Genomic DNA, 6515 nt, shown 5'->3' on the forward strand with positions numbered 1-6515 from the left:
ATTATTATTATTGTTATAAAGCAGCAAAGCAAGGGTACAACAAAGAACTACACATATCTAATAAGCAACAAGCATAAGTACTACAAACAAAGAACTGTGTATAACTGTGAATCTATGGAACATAGGGCGTACAAAAACTGTGTATAACTGTATGTATGTATGTATAGTATAAGGTTTTACGGCGCTCGCAACTGCTAAGGTCATATGAGCGCTGTATAACTGTGAATCTATGGAACATAGGGCGTACAAAAACTGTGTATAACTGTATGTATGTATGTATAGTATAAGGTTTTACGGCGCTCGCAACTGCTAAGGTCATATGAGCGCTGTATAACTGTGAATCTATGGAACATAGGGCGTACAAAAACTGTGTATAACTGTGAATCTACGGAACATAGGACGTACAAAACTGTGTATAACTGTGAATCTATGGAACATACGGCGTACAAAAACTGTGTATAACTGTGAATCTATGGAACATAGGGCGTACAAAAACTGTGTATATCTGTGAATCTATGGAACATAGGGCGTACAAAAACTGTGTATATCTGTGACTCTATGGAACATAAGACGTAAAAGAACTGTATATAACTGTGAATCTATGGAACATAGGGCGTACAAAAACTGTGTATATCTGTAAATCTATGGAACATAGGGCGTACAAAAACTGTGTATATCTGTGACTCTATGGAACATAGGGCGTACAAAAACTGTGTGTAACTGTGAATCTATGGAACATAGGGCGTGCAAAAACTGTGTATAATCATGAAGCAAGAAAACATAGCAATGCTCAAGAACGGTACATGTAAAACAGCAAAACATAGGGACTGCAATGAACTGTGTATAAATGTGGAGGAAAAACAAAAACACAAACGAAAAAAAACAGCATAAAAAAACAAAAAAACAAGAACACAAACGAAAAAACCCAGCATAAAAAACAAAAAACTAAAAACAAAACAAATTTTGAACGCCCCCCCCCCCCCCCCCCAAAAACAAAACAAAAACAACAACAACAAATAAATAAATACGTATATAAATAAGTAAATAAATAAATAAATAAATAAATAGATAAATAAAGAAAGAAACAAGTAATTCATAAAATCTCCATCATACACAGGGTTGTCAGTTTGGCAGAGTCCCTGTTAAGGATCGGAATTCTGGCAGTTTTTTAAAAGTCGTTTGGCGGGAAGAAATTGTTTTGGCAATTTGGCAGTTTCTTTATTTTTTTTTTCTTCTTATTCCCCGAATGTCTAATCAGAATTGACGACAGCCGCTGATGATCGATAAAAGTTGACCTTCCCCTCAAGTAAAACAGAAACATTTTCATACAAGTCAGAGTTTGGCAGTTTTATTCAAGTTTTGGCGTTTTCTTTTTCACACGAATTTGGCTGGGAGTCTGAAAATGATCTGGCGACCCTGGAGCCTTACTCTAAGCAGTCGATAGGGACTACAAAGAACTGTATTATATAACCGCGAAGCAACAAAATATGACGTGGTTTGGATACGTCTTAAGGCCAGGGTCACTCGCTAACACCGTGACCCGAGGCGTCAAAAAAGGTCACAAGAAGGCATGGTGAGCTGCCGATAAATTGAAGGTTAAAAAAAAAAGAAAAAAAAAGAAAAAAAAAGAAGAAAAAAGCTAGGCAGTCACAGACACAGGCTACGTCAGCAGCACATGACAGACACAGATACGACAATTAAGGGAATGCGAGACCAGTTGTTTTTTTTTTACTCGAGTTCGATTGCGAATAATTATGAAATACTCGATTGAGGACTTGACAACTCGAATACCCGAATACTGAATATAAACTCAGTGTATCATTTTGTTGAAGTGTAAACAAAATTTTACAAAGTAAATAACAAAGATACACCACCCCCAAACCCCCCCCCCCAAAAAAGAACAACAAAAAAAGGGAAAAAAAAACAACGAATAATAGTTTAAACAACAATCAAATGCTATTAAAACTATTGAGGTGATTTTAACAGTGCAAAAAGAAAAAGATGCAAAAAAAAACCAAATAACAATGCAGCAACAAACAAAAGCAATGAAAATTGCAAAATCTTTAATTCTACTAAAAGCCCCACAGGATTAAAATAAAGAAGAAGTAAATACTTGAGTAATGACCTAAGTATTCGGAGGATTTATTTTCAAGCGAAATTTTGAGCACCTAAAAACTACTTGAGCGAATAAACGCAGGGACCAAAGATAGTACATAACAAGATGGTATACTCAGCCAAAAAAGTGTCCGCCGGAAGTCCGCTCTTTGCCGCAGTCTGTTTTGAAGCTCTCTTTCGTTTTTCCAGAAGAAGAATAGGAATAGCACCTCCTTGCGTGCGCAGATCGACTGATGTTCATCAGCAGTTCGGCTCGTTCAGTGTGGGGTTTTAGTTTAAAAAATTTTTTAATGACCTCTCGCCTTTCATTCTAAAGTCAAATTAAACGAAGAAAACAATCACCCCTTCCTCCGGGAGAGTTTTTTTGGTCAACGTAACCATTTTAAAAAAGCGTTCTTCGGAAATTTATTTAAAAACTTGCTAGTTTCACTGTGATTTTTTAAACACAAGTAGGGTAACTCTGTTCGCAAAGGGTGCGCATTTGCGGAGAGGGTGCTACCGAATTTTGAGGACACTTTTTAAATTGTCTCTTATTATGTAGACTCTTTGCAGGGACTAAATATTCGAGTACTCGAGGAGACTTGAGTACTTGTCCGTCTTTTAACACAATCTTTTATTGGAAAGTTTTATTCAAATTTGCTGGATTCGGGTAATGCGCGTTAGGATTCAGGTAACGGTTGGAGCTATGGTTCAACTTAGGGTTTAATTAGGTTAAGGTTAACTCTAGCCTTAAATTAAGGCTGAACCTTATTACCCGAATCCAGAGTAAGGGCTTATTTTCTTACCTTCTGTGAGACAAAGGGGGCATCTGGGTGTAACTAAAGACAAAACTTTCGATTTCTTAAAAACACCTTAAATAAAACAATGAAACAACCTGTTTTTCTCTATTACGTATCTGTTTTATATTAGGATGTAAGGGATGATTACATTTCCAAAAGTTGGGTTTTATGGGTGAAGGGTTTTCCAAAAGCATCAAAAAGTAAAACACCAACTATCATACAATTACACCCCCCACCCCCAAACAACAGCAGCAACAACAAGAACAATAACAAAACAAAAGAAAAAAACCCCAACAACTCCCCTCCACCTCCTCCAATAAAGAAACCCAACCAAACAACAACAAACTCCCCCACCCCCCAAAAAAAACAAAAAACAAAACAAAACAACAACAACACAAAAACACAAAAACCAACAAAAAACAACAACCCCCCCCCCCCTAAAACAAATCAACCCGAACTACTCCTACACTCTTCGTCGACTCTGTCCCATACACTCAGTGTTCACACGTGTCAGGTTGACATGACAGCATCTTCCACTGGCAGAAACGACACAGACATTGCCCACGAGAACACAACAGATACGGCAGCGGTGATCAAGCCAGGGTACAGTGAATGTCTTCCCCGAGAACCGTTCCCTGAAATGGTGGGCATTAAAAGACACGATTAGATAGGCTGTTTTAGCAAATGGAAACAACATGAAAACTACTTCTAATTTGTACTCCGATAAATGACCGAATGGACTGACAAATGAGTAAATAGTTCAGGTTTAAAAAAATAATAAATAAGACACAATTGAGCAAATTATGGTGAATGATATGTGCGTCGTTTTGTTTCTTGACGGACGATCTTAAAGCAGTGTGTACATGATACAGCTTTGTCTGAGGGGTAGACTTAAAGTTTGTAGACAGCCTAAGTAATCCTTCCCTCCCTTCAGATCTTGACTTCTTTGATAAGCCCCAAAGGAGTGACATGGTCAATACGTTTGGAATCGAGGAAGGTGGGTTTTATTTTTTGTAAGAGGTTTACGGCACTTGCAACACAATAAGGTCATATAAATGCCGAAGATTAGATGTGTTACAAGAAAGCAACATACACAAAAAAGAAGGAGGAGAGAGCAGGACGATAGATGTTTGATGGGAAAGAAGGAGCAAACCACACCAGAGCACCCGCCAACCACCCACAAGGAAGGTGTAAGCGATGTATTACTTGTTAAATGTGATTAATGAATGTGAAAATCTGTATCTAGTAAAATGCATTTCAGTTGTCCACAGATTTAGATAACTCACGAATGCGATTAAAAAGACGATGTTTTGTGTTATTTTCATTTTTTAAGCCTGAATTTTACATAATATTTCATCCAACGTAATGCCGTTTATTTATCCAAAGGAACCCTTTTATGCTGGCTTCAACAATGTATCTTAAATATCATCTCTATAACTTGTCCTCAGTAGGACTGAGTTCGATTCCCGTGTGGGAACATATCACGTTATTGTTATTGAGTATTTCTGCCTAGCTTTTGGAATGTATGTATCCATGACAGAGCCAGGGGGCTCTTGTGGCCTAGAGGTTAAGGTGTTCATCTCTCTTTCAAAGGTCCCGGTTTCGAATCCGGGTAGCGACGGACACATTTTCTTTTCTAAAATTGTCTCCTTTCACCACCTTTCCTGCTCTGTAACAATGCTCTCTCGTCTGCTTTCGTCTCCAATTTCTGCCCCCCACCCCCTCATCTCCTTTGCCTCCTCCTCTGGGCTCATGACTCTTTCTCCAACTTGTCTATTGCTACTCCTTGGCTCCTTCTTACAGCTGTCTTTCAACCACAGCCCTAATCTTCTGGCAGGAAAGATCTACACCTAGCCTTCTCGGACAAAGGCGAAAAGTCTCGGAGGTCCTGTGTGCAAATTGTGCACGTTAAAGATGCCTTGGTGTTTTAAAATCGACAAGAGCTTTGGCTGCCACCTAGACAAAATTTCAAAATTTCCTACCAACTGAAAATGTTTAGTGTGTCCTGCGCGCTCTTATGACCTTACGCAGTTGTGAGCGCCGTAAAACACTTACAAAAAGAAACAAACAACACAGCCAGGGTTACAGCGACTGTGGTGAAACTTTTGGGTGTCTCGATCATCATCGCATACACAAGACGTGAGTTTAATTCTCGAGTGGAGAGGACGGTGTTCTTTCTGCATAGAGTAACCTCATTTTTCTTCTTGGGCGTTGTATTCCTCTGAGTCCGGGTTGGCTTTGACAGGCAGGGTCAAACAAACCAATCTCTAAAATAAGTCTTTTAATTGTGTAGATTAGGGAGCAAAACAGTGACATACAGCCCGCGTAAACTCTAACCGTTGAAGCAACCTGGCTCCAAAACGACTTAACTTGTGCTAATGTGGACGTAAAAGTTTGAGAACATTCGATTGGTAATAGTCAGAGAAAGTTATGAAGGGATTTAACGAGTTAGACAATCAGTTACCTTGGTCTCCGCGATGTTCCAAATCACCTGTGGAGTACATAAACAGAAGGAAAAGATTATTATCAGGTTGAATTACGCCAGGTATTATTTTGACTATACGTATGCTGTGAAAGGTAGCACTTTTGCCACAAAGTATGCATGGGAGGTAGGAGCAAAGCGTCTGCAGTACATCATCAAACAATCATTGCTTCTCTTCCGTAATTTTGGACATCGTTACTGTTGAAATCGCCCATAGACCGTGGGCCCTATAAATTTAAATAGACGTTCATGAAATCACGAATAAGCCGTGTGGCAACATTCATTCCCACCATAAGCGAACCTAATTCCCCCTTTTGGGCCCCTCTCTTTAGCAGACAGAGACACTGTTTATATTATAAGCTAACAATCAGACTGGTCGTGTCTATCTAAAAAAGATGTGGGGGTCGAACTCCAAATAAACTCGTGGTTGCAGTATTTGTTTTCTTTTCATCGGCTTTTACTGCTCTACAATCAGGCCAAGGCATGGCTATAAAATCAAGTCCTGGCCACGAAAAGATAGATCAAGAGAGGCGAATTTGAAATCAAATAAATAATAGTATTGCAATCTCTGGTATTTTTTTTTCTATTCGGTTATTCGGATTTTTGGGTTTAAATTTGCTATTAAAACGTCATGAGACCATTATGCTTACGGCAGGTTTAAGAGTTATTATTGTGTTTTACTCAAAGTAGGAATACTTTTAAATTATGAGATATTTTCTCGATTTTTTAGCGGGTGCACATATGCATTCGGTATGTATGTTCATTCACAGCTCGGTGATACTTTCTCCAATAAGAAGTGTTATAAAAAATTAGGTTCCTTTAGCGGGAAACCTTTCTGTGTGTGCGGTCATCTCTATCTAGTTCTACGTCTCACCTTGATTACCCTGTGACATCAGTCAGCCATAGCCCCTGATGAAAGGAGCGTATGGTACGGCTTTATTGGGAAATTGACAGTAAGAATGTTTTCGAGGAAGGACCTCCGAGTTTAACCTGAGGTGCCATCTGGTTACGAATAGTTTTTTTTTTCCTTTTTAAAATTAAATCCGAACTTTTGACAACCAATGGAAATTCGGGTACTCAAAATTTTCTTTGATAGTATCTTGTATCAATTTAAGACTACTGTTTTACACAGTGCACCC

The 6515-nt window shown here is 38.7% G+C and overlaps 1 long non-coding RNA gene across 1 annotated transcript; it reads right to left on the reverse strand.

Moving 5' to 3' along the window:
* Positions 1-2990: 2990 nt before the first annotated feature.
* Positions 2991-5420, reverse strand: LOC118478849. Its single transcript, XR_004859315.1, has 2 exons — positions 5359-5420; positions 2991-3529 (listed from the first exon to the last, which is right to left on the reverse strand). It is a non-coding gene; the product is annotated as an uncharacterized LOC118478849 (long non-coding RNA).
* Positions 5421-6515: the final 1095 nt, after the last annotated feature.

The sequence above is a fragment of the Aplysia californica genome, unplaced genomic scaffold (genome assembly GCF_000002075.1).
Source record: "Aplysia californica isolate F4 #8 unplaced genomic scaffold, AplCal3.0 scaffold01052, whole genome shotgun sequence".
Lineage (NCBI taxonomy): Eukaryota > Metazoa > Mollusca > Gastropoda > Aplysiida > Aplysiidae > Aplysia > Aplysia californica.